This window comes from Helianthus annuus, chromosome 6, assembly GCF_002127325.2.
Source record: "Helianthus annuus cultivar XRQ/B chromosome 6, HanXRQr2.0-SUNRISE, whole genome shotgun sequence".
In the NCBI taxonomy this organism is placed as follows: domain Eukaryota; kingdom Viridiplantae; phylum Streptophyta; class Magnoliopsida; order Asterales; family Asteraceae; genus Helianthus; species Helianthus annuus.
Window position 1 is genome coordinate 13,230,870 of NC_035438.2, and position 18,811 is coordinate 13,249,680.

The 18,811-nt window shown below is 36.6% G+C and overlaps 1 pseudogene; it reads right to left on the reverse strand.

The window, feature by feature from the left end:
• LOC110883902 overlaps window positions 1-17,658 on the reverse strand; it is a 49,313-nt pseudogene extending 31,655 nt beyond the window's left edge.
• Between the last annotated feature and the right edge of the window lie 1,153 nt (window positions 17,659-18,811).

An 18,811-nucleotide genomic window follows, 5' to 3' on the forward strand; every position in this document is an offset into this window, starting at 1 on the left:
GTTGAACTCGAGATGGCGGCGGTGGCATGTTGGTTCTGATGGAGGCTGCGGTGAGAAGATGTAGGGTTGAAGATGAGAGATTATTTATGGTACTATTTTAACGATATATATATATATATATATATATATATATATATATGTAGGGGACCGCTAAAATGAAATCACCTCCAATTGTAAGAACCGCGGAAACCACTTTTTGGCCATTAGATCTTCAAAATGGATGGATGAGATTAAAAGTAGTTAAAAGTAGTATTATTTTTTTTCTTATTATGTCTTTAATATTTTAATCTAAAAGGGTATTTAAGTAATTTTGTTTTTTTTATCTTATTAGTTTTATTGTTTTTTATTATATTTTTGTCCTATTGCATTAATTCTTTTTTTCTAAATCAAATTTTTTTTATTAAACAACATTTTGAAATCAGATTTTTTTATTAAAACAAATTAACGCGTGTTTTTTTACGACCCGTTTTTTACGCGCGTTTTTTTACGACCCGTTTTACGCTCCGTTTTTAACGCCGTTTTTTGCGACCAGGTTTTTTAGTGCCGTTTTTTATGCCCGGTTTTACGCACCGTTTTTTGTCGCGTCGTTTTTTACGTCACGTTTTTATAAGCCGTTTGTACGCCCCATTTTTTACGTCCCGTTTTTACGTGCCGTTTTAGCGTCCCGTTTTTATGTCCCGGTTTTACGCGCCGTTTATACGGCCCGTTTTACGCGCCGTTTTTTTACGCCCCGTTTTTTCACGCCGTTTTTGCGACCGGGTTTTGACGTGCGGTTTTTTATTCCCGGTTTTACGCACCGTTATTTAGCGCGCCGTGTTTTACGTCCCGTTTTTACGCACAGTTTTTTTGCCCCGTTTTACGCGTCGTTTTTACGCGCCCGTTTTACACGCTGTTTTTTTACGCCCCCGTTTTTTACGTGCGTTTTTTTCGACCCGTTTTACGCCCCATTTTTTTCACGCCGTTTTTGCGACCGTGTTTTTACGCGCTGTTTTTTGGGCCCGGTTTTACGCGCCGTTTTATACCGCGCCGTTATTACGCGCCCCGTATTCACGCCCCTTATTTACACGCCGTTTTATCACCCGGTTTTTAAGAGCCATTTTTGCGCCCCGTTGTCATGCGTCATTTTTTTGCTCATCATTTTTTGCGCCCCCTTTCTTACACATGCGTTTTTAAAACTTTTTTTACGGTTTTAAACTTTTTCTTTTATGAAAACTTTTTTTTACGGTTTTTAATTTTTTTTTACGAAAACTTTTTTGACGTTTTACGTTTTACAATTTACATAACACAATGTTTTACGCTTTACATAATATGGTTTTAAGTTTTACAATTTACATAAAAAAGTTTACGTTTTACAATTGACATACAAAAGTTTTACGTTTTACATAGAAGTTTACGTTTTACGTTTTGCGTTTAATGTTTACGTTTTACGTTTTACAGGTTACATAATTTTTTTTTACGTTTTACGTTAAAAAGTTTTTACATAAAAAAGTTTTACGTTTTACGTTAAAAAATTTTTACATAAAAGTTTTCGTTTTACGTTTTACGTTAAAAAGTTTTCGTTTTACGTTTTACGTTAAAAATTTACGTTTTACGTTAAAAAGTTTTACGTTTTACGTTAAAAAGTTTTTGCATGAAAGTTTAAAGGATAGCACCAAATCGCATATTTGTAGAAAGTTGTTTTATTTAGAGGAACGAGAAGGTTTGACGTTTTACATAAAACGGTTTTGGAGCTAACGATCAACTACGAGTGTTTGCACATGAATAGAGGATAGAAAGGTAGTTTTAAAAGTAAGGAGGTAGATTAGGATTCGAACGTTTAAACAGACTTGATTGCGAACGGGGTTCGTACAAAAGATAAAGAATAATGGGGTATAAAAGTGAACGTTTGATTTTAATAAACGGATGTGAGTATAAGAATGGCATAGGTATTGGATAGACGAAAGTAGTGTGTTAAGGAAATTCTTAACTTATGTAAACTTGATTTTCTATCATGTAAACTTGAAATCCAAAATCCGGATTAAGGAAATTCTTAACTTATGAGTTTCCAGCTTAATATTCATTTACAGATTATTCGAGCCATTCATATTTTTATCAAACAACACATTTGTTTTAACCCAAGACTTACATGATCATTATAACTATAAAAGTTTTACATTATCCGGAGTTTTGTAATTGGGGTTTATGCACCCAATACCCGGTATGCGTTAAACTCATTCATCCCATTCAATTATACGTAATTGAACTTTGTAGTACAATTTCCATACGTGAAAGTGTTTATCCATTTAATCATAACTCACAACCGAATCCTTTGACTATTAACCCGCGTCTCCGTTTCTCGATTAGCATGCTTATACACAATGCTACCCATTACCCAATTATAATACTGTAATCATTACTTATGCAACCATTCCGGTATAGCAATAAGACCTCATTTTGACCCGTTCGGTCTACTAGCGAAAATCATCGATTTCGTACAACCAAACCTTATTTGACTTCGATTATCATGCTTAAATTAAATAACTGGTACATAACTTTACTTAAACAAATTAAGAAGTGATTCCGGAAATCACTTACCTTATGCATCCGTGTTCGTATCTGCTTCCTTGCCTCCTCTTGACCCGTTAGCCTTTCATGCTTGAGTCCATCTCGACATGATCCCCATACTTTCATGTTATCGAAATCACATTTTTGTTAGCATACATAATTGTACATGTTAACGACCATATCAAATTCATATTCCACATTTGACTTTCATTAGTCAATTCATTCAGTAACATGCATAGCTCAATTCACTGAAAATAGGCTGTTTTGGGACGTCGACTTACTGTACTTACGAGCTTGCAAAAATTACGATCTTTTTATGTGACGTACCTCTCGGATGGATTATCCTTGTGTTATATTTTTAGAGTCTAACTCTCTACGAAAAATTTATAAAAAAATCATTTACTAAGCAGCAATCAGATTCGTCACTTTCCGACTGCAGCCCACGTTAAAATTTATTTAAAAATCCTCGATTATCCGATTGATACAATTCCAGTTGGAGATTTTCATAACCTCCTGAAGCTACCTACAATAAAAATTTGAGATCATCACTCAATTCCTAAATTGATTTATGACATTCGTAATGGGCTGCAAATTCTGCCAGAAAACGCAGCCTAAACCTTCGATACAGAAAATTTCATAAAACGTTCATTTTTCGTCGAAAAAATGCAATTCCAGTTGAGTTTGAAAGATTTTTCCTGGAAGTTCATCACACACTCAATAAACATTAGTTTCTTACAAGACTTGGCCCGGTTACAGTCGATTAAATTCGGCTGTAACTTTCTGGACAGATTTAGTTTCATCAAATCTTTTCAAATAATCTCACATTCTAACTTCACCTAGACATTTCATCAAACACTTGGAGTGCATACAATATAATTTTTTTTTTATTTTGAATATGAAAAAAAAGGTAAAAGGAATAAATAAAAGAGAAGTAGCATTCCATTGATAAAGATAACGAACTACATGGATAATTATAAGTTCGTGGGACCTTAACAATCACATAAGAGACCAAGCAAAAGATAGACTTGTACATATCTTTATTTAGCTAGCAAAAGAGGGTGGGTTTCTAAAATTCCTTCTCCATGAGCCGGAATCGAAGTACAAAGTCCTCGAAATTCTTAAATGTGATGACATCAACAACCAGGTCGCTCTGACTCTTCGTAACCTGGATCATATCCCAACCAGAGTAGTCGGCCTTTGCTTTCATGACCATATGAGTCTCTCCATATTCTTGGTGGATCATGCTAGTGGAAGATAGCACAAACTCTTTTACGTTTTGAAAAGAGGGAGGGGTGATAATAAATCACCCTATCAAAGACCCTCGGACGCTTCTTATCGTCACCTCTTATACGCTTGTCATCATGCATCTTTTCGGGATTCACTTCGGCCAGTACTTGAACGTTCAGACTTTTGAAATTCTTCAGGTGAGTTATAATGTTGGTACTCTTAATGCTCTTGTCTCTTGCATTGCATGTAAGTTTAAGTTTTAACCAAGAAGAAAGAAGAAGGAAGACCTGTGCCTATATAAGAAGCAATGTTTTCAGAACCGGACCGGAGGTCAACCCGGTCGCCTTACGGGGTCAAAGGTCGGACCGGTCCGACCGGTTCGACCGGATTTAAAACCGGATATGTATATATGTATATATATATATATATATATATATATATATATATATATATATATATATATATATATATATATTTGTGATAAAAAAAGTGATTTTAAAAACAACAATATATATTTAATATTTAATATTTATGTCTAGACCTAAGGAATCAAAAAAGCTGCACACATTAAATGAATTAAATGATGGTGTAGCATGCCTTTAACATAAATAAACGAGTGTTTTGACTTTAAGTCTGCACCGTTCAAAAAAAAAACTTTCTAAGATCGGAGAAAACATAGTTTGCCAGTTAGAGAAAAATAGTTTCCAATCGGAGAATCGATGTCAACTGTCGGAGAAGAAAGATTTGCCAGTCGGAGATCGCCGGACAATCGGAGAAGAAGAGACGATTTCGGAGGAGAGATGATCGGAGAAGGAGAGACGATGTCAGAGGAGAGATGATCGGAGAAGGAGAGACGATGTCGGAGAACTTCCGGCCGAACCGCCAGTCACCGGCCGGACCTCCAGTCTGATGCAGAAACGGCCTGAAGTCGTGAACCGGCCCGGTAAAGCTAGCGGATCCCGGCCGGACCGGTTCAACCGGCCGGTCTGGTCCGGGTCTGAAAACATTGATAAGAAGCACCAATGAATCTGAGAATCAATAATAACAAACATGAATTCCAAAGTAATGAAAACCTTGGTTAGGTCTTTCGGAACCATGCCTATGCCTCGGAATGTCGTGGAGAGGCTATATGCCAGTTGGCACAAGGTGTTGGTGGTCGGTGATTCTAACTTTGAGTTCTCTAATGGGCTCGCTGAGATGTTGAAGCCCGAGGAGGGAATGATGATCTGCAGCAGGCCTGAAAAGATAGGTATTATTCATATATATCTTTTGTTGCTGTTTATAATTATAATTTATATTACACACACGTACATTAATCAAAACTTAAACTTACATGCAATGCAGTAGACAATAGCATTAAGAGTACCAACATTATAATTCACCTGAAGAATCTCAAAAGTCTGAACGTTCAAGTACTGGCCGAAGTGAAGCCCGAAAAGATGCATGATGACAAGCGTATAAGAAGTGACGATAAGAAGCGTCCGAGGGTCTTTGATAGGGTGATTTATTATCACCCTCCCTCTTTTCAAAACGCAAAAGAGTTTGTGCTATCTTCCACTAGCATGATCCACCGAGAATATGGAGAGGCTCATATGGTCATGAAAGCAAAGGCCGACTACTCTGGTTGGGATATGATCCAGGTTATGAAGAGTCAGAGCGACCTGGTTGTTGATGTCATCACATTTAAGAATTTCGAGGACTTTGTACTTCGATTCAGGCTCATGGAGAAGGAATTTTAGAAACCCACCCTCTTTTGCTAGCTAAATAAAGATATGTACAAGTCTGTCTTTTGCTTGGTCTCTTATTTGATTGTTAAGGTCCCACTAACTTATAATTATCCATGTAGTTCGTTATCTTTATCAATGGAATGCTACTTTATCTTTTATTTATTCCTTTTACCTTTTTTTCATATTCAAAATCACAAAAAATTTATGTTGTATGCACTCCAAGTGTTTGATGAAATGTCTAGGCGAAGTTAGAATGTGAGATTATTTGAAAAGATTTGATGAAACTAAATATGTGCAGAAAGTTACTACCGAATTTAATCGGATGTAACCGGGCCAAGTCTTGTAAGAAACTGATGTTTATTGAGTGTGTGTTGAACTTCCAGGAAAAACCTTTCAAACCCAACTGAATTGCATTTTTTCGACGAAAAATGAACGTTTTATGAATTTTTCTGTATCGAAGGTTTAGGCTACGTTTTCTGGCAGAATTTGCAGCCCATTACGAATGTCATAAATCAATTTAGGAATTGAGTCATGATCTCAAATTTTTATTGTAGGTAGTTTCAGGAGGTTATGAAAATCTCCAACTAGAATTATGTCAATCGGATAATCGAGGATTTTGAAATAAATTTTTCCGTGGGCTGCAGTCAGAAAGTGACGAATCGGATTGTTGCTTAGTAAATGATTTTTTATAAATTTTTCGTAGAGGGTTAGACTCTAAAAATATAACGCAAGGATAATCTCTCCGAGGGGTACGTCACATAAAAAGATCGTAATTTTTGCAAGCTCGTAAGTACAGTAAGCCGATGTCCCAAAACAGCCTATTTTCAGTGAATTGATCTATGCATGTTAGTGAATGAATTAACTAATGAAAGTCAAATGTAGAATATGAATTTGATATGGTCGTTAACATGTACAATTGTGTATGCTAACAAAAATGTGATTTCGATGACATGAAAATATAGGGATCATGTCAAGATGGACTAAAGCACGAAAGGCTAACGGGTCAAGATGAGGCAAGGAAGCAGATACGAACACAGATGCATAAGGTAAGTGATTTCCGGAATCACTTCTTAATTTGTTTATGTAAAGTTATGTACCAGTTATTTAATTTAAGCATGCTAATCTAAGTCAAATAAGGTTTGGTTGTACGAAATCGATGATTTTCGCAAGTAGACCGAACGGGTCAAAATGAGGTTTTATTGCTATACCGGAATGGTTGCATAAGTAATGATTACGGTATTATAATCGGGTAATGGGTAGCATTGTGTATAAGCATGCTAATCGAGAAACGGAGACGCGGGTTAATAGTCAAAGGACTCGGTTGTGACTTATGATTAAATGGATAAACAATTTCACGTATGGAAATTGTACTACAAAGTTCAATTACGTATAATTGAATGGGATGAATGAGTTTAACGCATACCGGGTATCGGGTGCATAAACCCCAAGTACAAAACTCCGGATAATGTAAAACTTTTATAGTTATAATGATCATGTAAGTCTTGGGTTAAAACAAATGTGTTGTTTGATGAAAATATGAACGGCTCGAATAATCCGTAAATGAATATTAAGCCGGAAACTCATAAGTTAAGAATTTCCTTAATCCGGATTTTAGATTTCAGGTTCACATGATAGAAAATCAAATTACGAACATGTGGGAAGAAACGGGAGGTTAAACGGGTAAACGGTTTAAAGTTACGCAAGTTTTAGCGTTAACAGACGAAGAAACAAAACCGTAGAAACACAAGGGACAGAGGGGGCGTCGACGACGCCAAGAGGGGCATCGCCGACGCCGTGTTCTGATGTTGGTTTTTCGTGAACGCCCTTTGGTGTGCAAATTCGCTGAAGATGTAATTTTTGACCCATCGTGAGTTCTATGCCTTCCGTAACTTATCCCGTGACCTTTAAAGAGTCCCGAAATGTATTCCAAACTCATTGTAGAGTGCTTATGAGATACGATGAGTGCATACGTAAGTTTAAAAGGGAATGAAATAACTCTAAAGGCACGTACACGTATGGGTATGGATTTACCTCCATGTTAGAAATGGAATCCATAGGTAAGCATATTTAGAAATGAATATGTACGTAGGTCAATACATACGAGACTTCTTTATATGAATGTTTTTGATTGGGATATAAGTTAGTATAATCATATGAGATTGTAAATAGTATGCAAGAGGTTGTATGTAGGCATGTATGTAGCTATGTATGTATGTATGAATATACGAATGCACGAAGTAGGAATTATCGCCCATATAGAATGGTGATGTATGTATGTATACATGGTTTCAATACGTTGGATATTTACGTTACTAATAGTGTGCCTTGAGAGTGAAATGTAATGCAGGTACATTATTGAAGTCTCACCAAGGATTAGACACCCAGATGAAATGCTTAAATTAGAAAGATAACGGAATGGAAAGTATATGAGGATAGCACGTAACGAGACTCCATGATTATGAATCTTGTTTATATATAACGTATGCTAATGTTATGAATGTATGTGGTGGGTGCAGGTGGTACAGAATCATGGATCAACATGATGGAAGGCTAGTGATTGAAGATCGAGTGATAGAAACATGGATTGTATGGAATGGGTGGTCATGTAATCTGTATTAGTATGTTATTATCGATAAGTTAATGAAGATAAACAATGTGGTTCCTTACATGTGTTGTTAAATGATTTTCAAGTATAAAGGAACGTTTTAAGAAAGAAATTTTATGGCACGTATTTCCGCTGCGACTTTTCGATCAAAACGTGTTAGGGTCTTACAATATATGAAAGGTTTTAGTATGATGAGTGTGTAAAAGAATAATCTCAAGGATAATTCGAATGTAGAAAGAGATGATTGTATCAAATAAAGCTGATAATAGTAAAACGTAGGTTCGATTAAAACTTGGATGGTTCCAAACGGAACTTTAACTAACCAAAGTGGTCAAAAAGTCTTTTGAAATTTAGAAACATGCTTTGGCCTAATAGGTGGTATACTCTCGCCGACAAGTCGGTTAACGGTATTCGCCCTTCCAGTTACTACATGTCTCAATTCAATCGAAAAATCGAGACTTGGCGGGATTTATGACAAATCAAGGAGTGGGACTAGTCGACGAGATGCGGGTTTTGTCCCCTAACTTGACGACTTTGTACCCTAAATGTGGTTGGTACTCGTTGGGTCAAATTTTAATTCGACACGTTAATGAGGGTCCACTAGAATTCAAAATTCAAATTTTGAAATTTGAAATTACCATTAAGATGTGGATTTCACTCCTAACTTAATGGTGTATTTCGTATAAAAAAAGATGGGTGGATTGAGAGTCGTTTACCAAATTGTGGGTTTCACGCCTATTTTGGTGAAGTCGTCTCGTTTGTATAATGCGAGTGTTTTCTAGTGTAGTAAAATCGAGTAAAATGCCTTAGGAAAGGCATATGTTGAGGAATAATAAAAACAAGCGTTAACACATAAAAAACATGTTAAGAATAGCACATAGAGAATGGAACAATAAAGCAAGTATTAACACATAATAAAACAAGTATTTACACATAAGAATAACATGTCAAGTATAGTACATAAAGGTAAAACGACATATATGTTTAAAAGGCCCAAAGAGAATAAATAAGAATGAAGTAGCATCCAAGTAGTTTCAAGCAAAACATAAGAATGAAGCTCTTAAACCATAGACTAGGTAAAAGCATTCCTACTTTTCCTAATTCCCTATAGTTATGGCTCAGATACCAATCTGTCAAACCCCAATCGATGGCGAAAACATCGATTAAGGGATTATAAACGTACAAGTATGATGGATAAGTGAAAGCAAAATTTCAAAATAAAAGATAGATTTTTGTGCGATTAAAGTCTTGGATTTATGACGATGAAACGAAATACGATTTTTTGCAAGAGATGAGTTTCCAAAAATAGATTTACAAGACACATATTCTAAATTGGGAAAGTTACGAAAAAGCGAAGCGTTACAGGAAGCTGGGCTCAAGACTGAGTTGTTATTAGTTGCTGCCTAGAAGACCGGGTTGTTATAACCGTTTAACAACCCATGTATGGATCTAGTATATACCAGACTCATTATTCAGATATTTTACTCCACTTGTTTCTCTCTCTAAAAGTTCATCAGGTTTTTCTAGGGTTTCTTCATTGATTCACCTTAAATCAGTGATTTAGGGGCTGTTTGGTAGCCTCTTAATAACCATTCAGATGCTACCTCTTGATGGTTTAAAACCTCTGAATGAATAAGAGGTAACCTCAAGTCTGAATGGTTAAGAGGTAACCTCTGAATGGTAAATCATCACATGTCACATTCGTTTACTTTCTCATTGGTAAAATTCTTAATGGTTCCATTAAGAGTTAGCCTCTTAATGACCATTCAGAGGCTACCAAACAGCCCCTTAGTTGTAAGATCTTGTGAATCTGTTACAGATTATCGTGTTGATAATCTGTTGGTTGTGGTAGTTGAGAGTTTGGTGATTTTGTGTTGTCTGAATCGTTGTGAGTTTGTAATCTTTAGTTCATTGTTAATAATAATCTTTCATTTAGTGTTCTTGTTGATTATAAACTTCGTATCATGTTGTTCTGTTGGGTCAAATTGGAGAATGATGTTATCAATTATTGCGACGTTATTTAGTGATTTTATTGTTTATATTATGTGGCGCTTTTAATATGTAATAGTCGGATATTTTAGGGGGTTTAGTAGGTTTTACAAGCAGGAGGCGGCTTGCTTGGAGGACAAGGCTCATGGGCTATATATAGGGGACTAAACCTCACTTGTGAGGTGTGCATTTGTGAGCCACCACCCCAGGGGAGCTCACCGGGGTGAATGATTATCTTTTGTATTTCTTTATCACATTTAATGAGACTTTCTTTGTTCAAATCCTTATTGTTAATATATCTATCTAGTGTTTATCATTTATTCATGGCTCGAATCACCCGTCTCCATATTTTATACCGAACCGAGACTGAAACCGGATCGTTACGGGCCTATCATTTGGTATCAGAGCCTCGGTGGCTCGTTTCAGTTTTGGTTTGGTCGGATCTACACCGGAAAACCGCCGGAGACGTTAAAAGTGCACAGATCTGATAGAGAAACGAAGTTGAGAGAGAAACACGAAGAGAAGATATGAGTGATGATGCTGTTCATCTCGCTTGAAGATGACATCTTTGGTTGTGAATATTTGATCCGGTTACCCGAGCTTAGAGCTTCTTGTGTGTGAATAGAAGCCAACAAGTATTCTGGTTTAGTTCATTCATACGATTTTAAATTAGCGATTTTGTGGATCAAATCCGAGATAAGGTTAGTATTATACGAGTTTCAGTTGTGTAGACTCATACTTTTCACCAGAGTATGGGAGAATTGATAGATGATTACTGTTGACGGTGGATTTACGGTGCGAGCCAACGAGTTTGCAGCTAGGATTTGGTGTCGCATATTTCACACGGCGGTCAATGGGCGGTTAAAAAAAGAGGGTAGTTGATGGTCAGAGATTGTTGTTTCCAGCCGTTGAAATTATGTTTCAGATGGGGTAGTTTCAAGTAAAGTTTCGGTAGCACATGATGGCGGCTGGATAGTGCTTGTTTTTCCGATAATGTTTATCAGCTAGGGTTTGGAAGGAGCATTTGCATGGGCTTGAATGTAATGATGGGCCCAATGATTGGTGATGATAATTATTATGGAATGCACGGAAATAATTAGTATGAGACCCACTAATTGATGGAATCACATGGATGTTTAAGTGGGTGACGTATATTGTTGATGCTTTATTTGTGGACATTTAAAATTCATCTAACCACAAATATAAAAGGTATGAACTTCCTTGATTGGGCACATGAATGGTTTAAATTAATTCTTTTACGGTTCATGCAAGAATGAGAATTTTAAAATGGGCCAACACCAATCGATTTATTTCATATTAGGGTTGTTTGGTTTGCTTGTTCACAAGATTGGGCCAAGGTTCTATGTGGCAGCGACTTTGAATGATTCCAGCGTTTTTATTAGTTTTATCATGTTGGGCTTAATTATATTTTATCATTTGATAAGGGTCTGGGCTTAAATAGGTTGTTTCTATGGATCGCTTTATGGGCCAACGATTTTATGGTAAAGGTGGTAAGAGTGTAATTTGTTGTTGGCTAGTTGCGTTATTTGTTGTTGGTGATTTTCAATTGAATGGCCGGGTCTTATAAGTTCATTTGTGGGCCTAAAAAATTAAACAAGATTGGGCTGGGAGTTCAAGATTATTACATGGGTCAAAAGAAATATTGCAAAGAATAAGGGGTGCGTTGGACCAATTCTTTTACAACAATAGGGCTTTAAAGTTTTGACAAAATTGAAGATCCTCATAATCATGCTAATTATTTAATTTTTAACATTGGAGTTCGAACCCTATTATATGCCTATTACAATTGTATCTTTAAAAGTAAGATAAGGAGCTTTAATCGACAAGATATAGGAGGGTCTACATTTGCGGGGGAAAACGACAATGAAGATTTTGGGTATTTAGCCGATTTGTGAAGAATCGAAGACGACGTCGGATTGATTTTTGAAGATCATTTGAAGAATTGATAGCATCATTCTCGGGGGAATATTGTTGGGTCAAATTAGAGAATGATGTTATCAATTATTGCGACGTTATTCAGTGATTTTATTGTTTATATTATGTGCTTATTTCTTTTATATTGTTGTTATCTAATCAATGAAACTTTCTATGTTACAATCATTAAAGTTTCCATCTTTCTTGTTCATTTTCGTTTGTTCTTGGCTCGAATCACCTGTCTCATTATTTTTCACCGAACCGAGACTGAAACGGATCTTTTCGGGACTATCATTTGGTATCAGAGCCACAGTGGCTCGTTTCAGTGTCGGTTTGTTCGGATCTTCATTGGAAAACCGCCGGAGACGTTAATAGATGAAGGATTTGGTGTTTTATGATTTTTGGAGCTGTTTCAGATCATTGTGACTTTAATATTCAGCGACTTTGTTTATCAAGTTAGACAGTGGTTGGTGATGATCTGATGGTTTCAAAAATGGTGGTTAGGTGATGATACGCGATTTGTTGCTGTTAACAACCACCAGATGGCTATCGAAGGTAACAATGATAATGGCATCGTTCTTGTGATGGTAAATCTGGTTTGGTTGTGATAAACGATGTTGAGGGATGATGAAGGTGGAGCACCGTGATGGGCGTAGCACGGTGGTTAGTTATGGGTGTGAAAATGACGATGGTTTCCTTTGGGCATCTTGTGTTTCGACTTCTATCTCTGGGTATCGATATTGGTTTGTTCATGAGTTTTCTATTTTTATGATACTTCAAATGTTTTATGTTGTTTAAATCAGAAAACATTTCCGATGATGGTTGGTTCGACTGTGAACCAGAGGGCGTAGTTAAGAGAGGTGGCCCTTGGTGGTTTAAAGTGGATGGTGATGACAGATGATGTAAACGACGACTAGATTGAGATGATGTTTCATATGGTAGCGACATGTTGATTTCCGATCCAGGGTAGTCAACAGTGGAGAGTGGCGGACCATGGTGGTGTTCTGTGGATCACGGCGGATTAATGTGGAGCCAGTGAATTTGAGGCGGCTGCGCAAATGTTCTTACGGCTAGGGTTTGGTGAAACACGTTTCTGTGCATGGGCTTGGTTGAAACGATGGGCCAGATGATTTGTTAATAATTATTGGATCATTACCTAGTCATTCTCTGGGCCCGCATAATGATTATTGCAGAATAATGGTGATGACGGCTACGCATTTGTTTGCATATGGGGTTTACAAGAGTGTATTGGCAAAGTTCAACATAGGGTTGCAATGATTGGGCCGCAATTGTTAAAGGATTGTATTTTGAATGGCCCAATATTCATTGATGAGTGTCTATCTACTCATTGACGGCATGTGTCAGGTAATTTGATTTTTTTATGGTTTGGATTAATATGGCATTTTGTCTTGTACTGAGAATTAGAGTATGAATATGTTTCAAGCTTGAAACCGTATAGTTTTTTTTTTTTTTAAGAATTTGAACATAGATGTTTTCATTGAATGTGAGAAGAAAATACAAAAGATAATCATCCACCCCGGGTGAGCTCCCCCGGGGTGGTGGCTCACAAATGCACGCCTCACAAATGAGGTATAGTACTCTATTTATAGCCCCTTGAGCCTTGTCCTCCAAGCAAGCCGCCTCTTGCTTGTAGAACTAATAAAAACGCTAAAATGTCCGACTAAAATAACTAAAAATGCCACATAATATAAACAATAAAATTGCTAAACTAAAGCCGTCATAATTGATAACATCATTCTCCAATTTGACCCAACAATATTCCCCCGAGAATGATGCTATCAATTTGACCCACAAAGGATAATAACAATAATGTGAGCCACCACCCCGGGGGAGCTCACCCGGGGTGGATCATTATCCTTTGTATTGTTATTATCCAATCAATGAAAACCGGTAAGTTCAGCATGAAATTTTCGTAAACCATTTGAGTTCGTTGAAATCCTGTTGCGAAATGGTTTAGAAATATATATAGTTTTCGTTCATCGAAATTTTGAGTACTTTTGCGAAACTTGCATGTCTTTCCACCCCCCGAAAACATTTATAAAAATGTAAAACAGTAAAAAGTGGGGGTTATGAACTCACCTTGACATTCCTGTGCAAAGCTAGCTTAACGTGATTCCATAGTGCCGTTCCAAGAACGTGAATTAGCTAGCGTGCAACTATAGCATTCCTAATCAAGGAATAATTATAAGTTTCTAATTAAACGTAGCTAAACTACGTGTCCGAGCTCTACCGAGTCGTTAATAAAACGGCTCTACGAATGTGTTGTTAGTTTGAAATAGAATAACTAATCCATGGTTATTTCATCACGTTTTATAATTGGAAAAGAAACTAAGTCTCGGGTCGACTTAGTTTTCAAGTGATTAAGATATATATTTATATATATTCAAATATAAATATACATATACACTTACGATGTCTTGTTGGTCGTCGTGAATTAGAATTACGTAGATGGATAATGATGCGTATTCGAAATGTCGTATGAGTCGGTAATACAACGTTGTAGTTTTCGTAGGATGGAAATAATTATATACATATATATATATAGGGGAAGGATGTATAGAAAACCCACTTTAATTTAGAAAACCCGGGAAACTCAAAGCCCCCGATGTTTTTTTTTCTTGAAAAAATTTACACATGTTATATACATGTTTTTAAGGGTTTTGGGCAAAAAAAATAAAAAAACGCCGAGTAGATATTTTTAAAAAAAATAAACAAGTTTTGGTGTAACACATGTTACATTTATCTGACATATTTGTAACATGTGTTACACCAAAACTTGTTTATTTTTTTTTAAATATCTACTCGGCATTTTTTTGATTTTTTTTGCCCAAAACCCTTAAAAACATGTATATAACATGTGTAAATTTTTTCAAGAAAAAAAAACATCGGGAGCTTTGACTTTCCCAGGTTTTCTAAATTAAAGTGGGTTTTCTATAGATACTTACACTATATAGATATATGAAAACTTAATGTTTGAAATGAACATAAACGAATATATTATTGTTATACAAATACTCGAAAATATTCGATTCGACGACGCTTGAAACAAATATAACAACTATATTTATTTCACAAAAGCGTTTAAGGTTGACATGTGAAATAAATATTTGAATTCGCGATATTTGAAAGAAATATAAACTATTATATTAATGTTACATGTTTTTCGACTACTCAACTTTTGAAATCAAATAATCATATTCATTTTGTAAGAGCATTCGTTGATTTGTAACTCATGTTTGTCGTCGTTTTACAACTTCGTTTTATAATTCGAAAAACGTCGTCAAATAAAATATCTCTATATTTTATCTTATAAGAAAAACTCTAATTGTTGATAAGTGTCGTTTTTAGAATGTAAATACGTCTCATGTTACGGGTTTTTAGAAAAAACGGACAGAGCTTCCTCTGTTTTTCGAATAACCTGACAATAAAAGTCGTCGTTTTTTTGTCAAAATTCAATAATGATCCAATCAATTCAACAACATATACTAAAAGTTTATCAAATACGATAAAATAAAACGTGACTAATCACCATAGTTATTAAAGGCGAGCGCTTTATGCGCCTAGGCGCGATTTCCAAGCGACGCGCATTTAATGCGCCTTTTGTTCCTAGGCATTTAAGGCGTTAATTAATATTAATTAACCCAGTTTTCTTTTTAATTAAATGCTAAACTCTTCCTAGGCATTTAAGGCGTTAATTAATATTAATTAACCCATTTTTCTTTTTAATTAAATGCTAAACTCTTCGTATGCAATATAAATTAATCCAGTCTTTTTTATTTAATGCGAATGTCTTTATTAGCATTTAATGTTCAATTACTTGATATCCAGGAGACACACATAATGTTTTTAAGTAAATTCTTCTCATAGACAAATTTTATTTTATTTTTGTTGTTATTTTATTGTTATTTTATTTTTATATTCTTTTTTTTGGAGTTATATTAAGTTTTGCTTAATTTATTTGAAGAAAATATTATTTTTCATTATACAATATATTTTTAATTTTTTTCTTTTAAGTGTGCTTTTTTTTCTTGGACCCACGCTTTTTTGCGCCTATCGCCTAGGCCCTAATCGGTGCCTATGCGCCTGGAGTGCGCCTAGCGCATTTGATAACTATGCTAATCACTAACGATATCGGTCGAGCTCGGTTTCGTGTAAAATATAATGTATATAAACGACTAATTAAAATTTGTTCCGTTTAAAGTTTACCGGGTCTTGTGTTGACCGCGTTTAACCCGGCAATTGACTGTCGTTGACTGTGGTTTGACTGAAAGTTGACCAAGTTGCGTGCGTTGACTGATTTGCTGACCCGAACCCTTGACTGTGACCTGTTTGAACCGAACAACTCAAAACTGAAATCTGAACTGTGAGAACCCCCTATTGACCCGAACTCGTGCGACCAAGACTGAATTAATCGGCTGACTGAGTTGACCCGAGTTGACCAGTTGACAGAGGCGACTCGCTTTGACCGAGTCGACACGGAGTGCAAATCTGACCCGTTGACTAGAAACACCCAAATAAAACTCGAACCTGATCTACATGTGTACAGCTCCAAACCTGAGCCAAACATAATCCTGAACCCAAGTTGACTCGAACAGCGAGTTGAGTTGACCCGCACCTAAACCACTCGAACCAACACTGAACCGAAACCCGAAGTCTATCCGCTAACTTGCTTAGACCGAGCCCGAACCCAGAATCTGAACCCGATCCAACCCGTTGACCTGCTCTCTAACCCGGGCCAACTACACCGCCGGCTGTAAATCTGTCACCAACCACCGATGACGGCATCACCCACCACTGCCGTCATCGATATCTCTAAAAGAAGGACAAAAAACTTCACGATAAGGAGGAGATCCAAACGGATCTGTTTTGTGGAGATGTGAGAAACGAGAGAACAAAAAAAAATGGACTTACCCCGGGTCGTTCTCTGTCGCCGTCGGTTCACCCAGCACCACCATCTTTGAGTCGTTTGAAACTGTTGTGAATCACCCATAGCCCAGCCGCTGTCAGCGGCTTTTCTGGTTGCCGAGAAGAACCGCCGCAGTGAGTCGCCGCCTTCGATGTTTCTGATCTTGTGAAGGTTGGGTGTGGTTGAGAAGCAGTGGAAGAAGAATGGAGGTATATGGGTGCGTGTATGGCCGGAACGACACCGGCACCGGACGGAATTACTCCGGCTCCGGTCACCGGTAACGGACAAGAGAGAGGGAAGCAGAGAGTGGGTTCTGTAGTGGTGTGCGCTGAAGAGAGTGAAGTGTATTAGACTATCTCCAACGCGCATTTCACACCTCGTCCAAAATCCACATCAGCCACGCCCGAATCCGTCCCTGCGTTGGAGGCCAGTGTCCGATCTCTGTCTGAAAAGAAAAATCCGTAACTTTGGGCGTGGTTTTCTTCGGTTATTGAGCCAAGTTTCAGAAAAGAAAAAAATAAATACATTAAATGGGGATCTTTCCATGAGAGGAGTATGAAAAAAAAGACTTGTGAATCGGGATGATCTGAAAATTGTTGGCTGACTGTTTAAATCTAACCAGAGCATCAGTAGCGGCTCTTCCAAATAACAGGAGGAGAAGATAACCTAATTATTTACCTATATGTTTGAATTGGGCTTTTTATTAAATTTATAGCCCAATGCCCTAATATATTTTGCTTTAGTTTATAGCCCAATGCCCCAATGCCCCAATGCACCTAAAATAATTTGAAGGTGGTGTCTTATGGAAAAATAGGTACATTACCTTTTTTTACTATTTATTTCTTCTTTTATTTGTTTTTCCGTTTATTTCTTATTTTATTTAGTTAAGGTCTACTTTAAAATAATATCTATATATATATATATAATGTTTATCAAATCAAACTGTATAAAAATTAAGCAATTGAAATATTATGTTTTTTATTATTCAAATCCTTATTTCTACTTATTTAAGTTAAATAAATAATGAGTGATGGTGGAAAATGTAAGGATATGTAAGCATGTTTGTATGGTTGGAGAAGAAATTGAGAGGTTTTAAGGATTTGTATGGATTTTAAGGATTTGTAAGGATATGATGTGGCGGCTGACTAGGCAGCTAAGGGCGCCTAAAAACGGCATTAGCATTGGAGATAGTAGCGTTTTGAAGTTTGTAAAGAGTATTTATACTAAGGTGTTTAGTGGGCTTGGGCCCCAGGCCCACAAGCCCATTTCGCACGGCCCGATACGTTTACGAAGCCCGTTTTTGAACCCGAACTTCGTGATATGCCGTAAAACAATATTTTAGAGCCAAAACACTAAAAAAATTACGTCGGAAACTTTTGTTTGACACGCTCGGTTCGATTGTTCGTGTTAAATCGCATAAAAGCCTCGTTTGTGGTTTCTTGTTTGTTTTTCGATCCGATTTCGACCGTGAATACTAAAATTCGATTACGGAAACTAATATATCATAATATATTAGTATTGAGGCGTAACTCGAGTCAAGTGCTTCTGTTTTGTTGCTGGTGCATTCCTGAAGTCGCGTTTTTCGTTCGCATACGCGTTTGTGTGTTATGACATTCGAAAGCGTGAAAATTTTGTAAAACCACATTCATATATATAAGTTGTGCGTATCGAATTCGTATTTGTCAGCGTTGTCAGTATTTTGTGCGGTATCAGTTCATTACCGCTTATCGCTCAGCAGATTTCCCGAAAATCACCATACGCGCACTGTAATGTTAGATAGGCAATCCTATGCATTCCAAAAGCCTAATTAAGCTAATTCGTGCCTTAAAAACTATTTGTTATAGCCTTAAACATTTG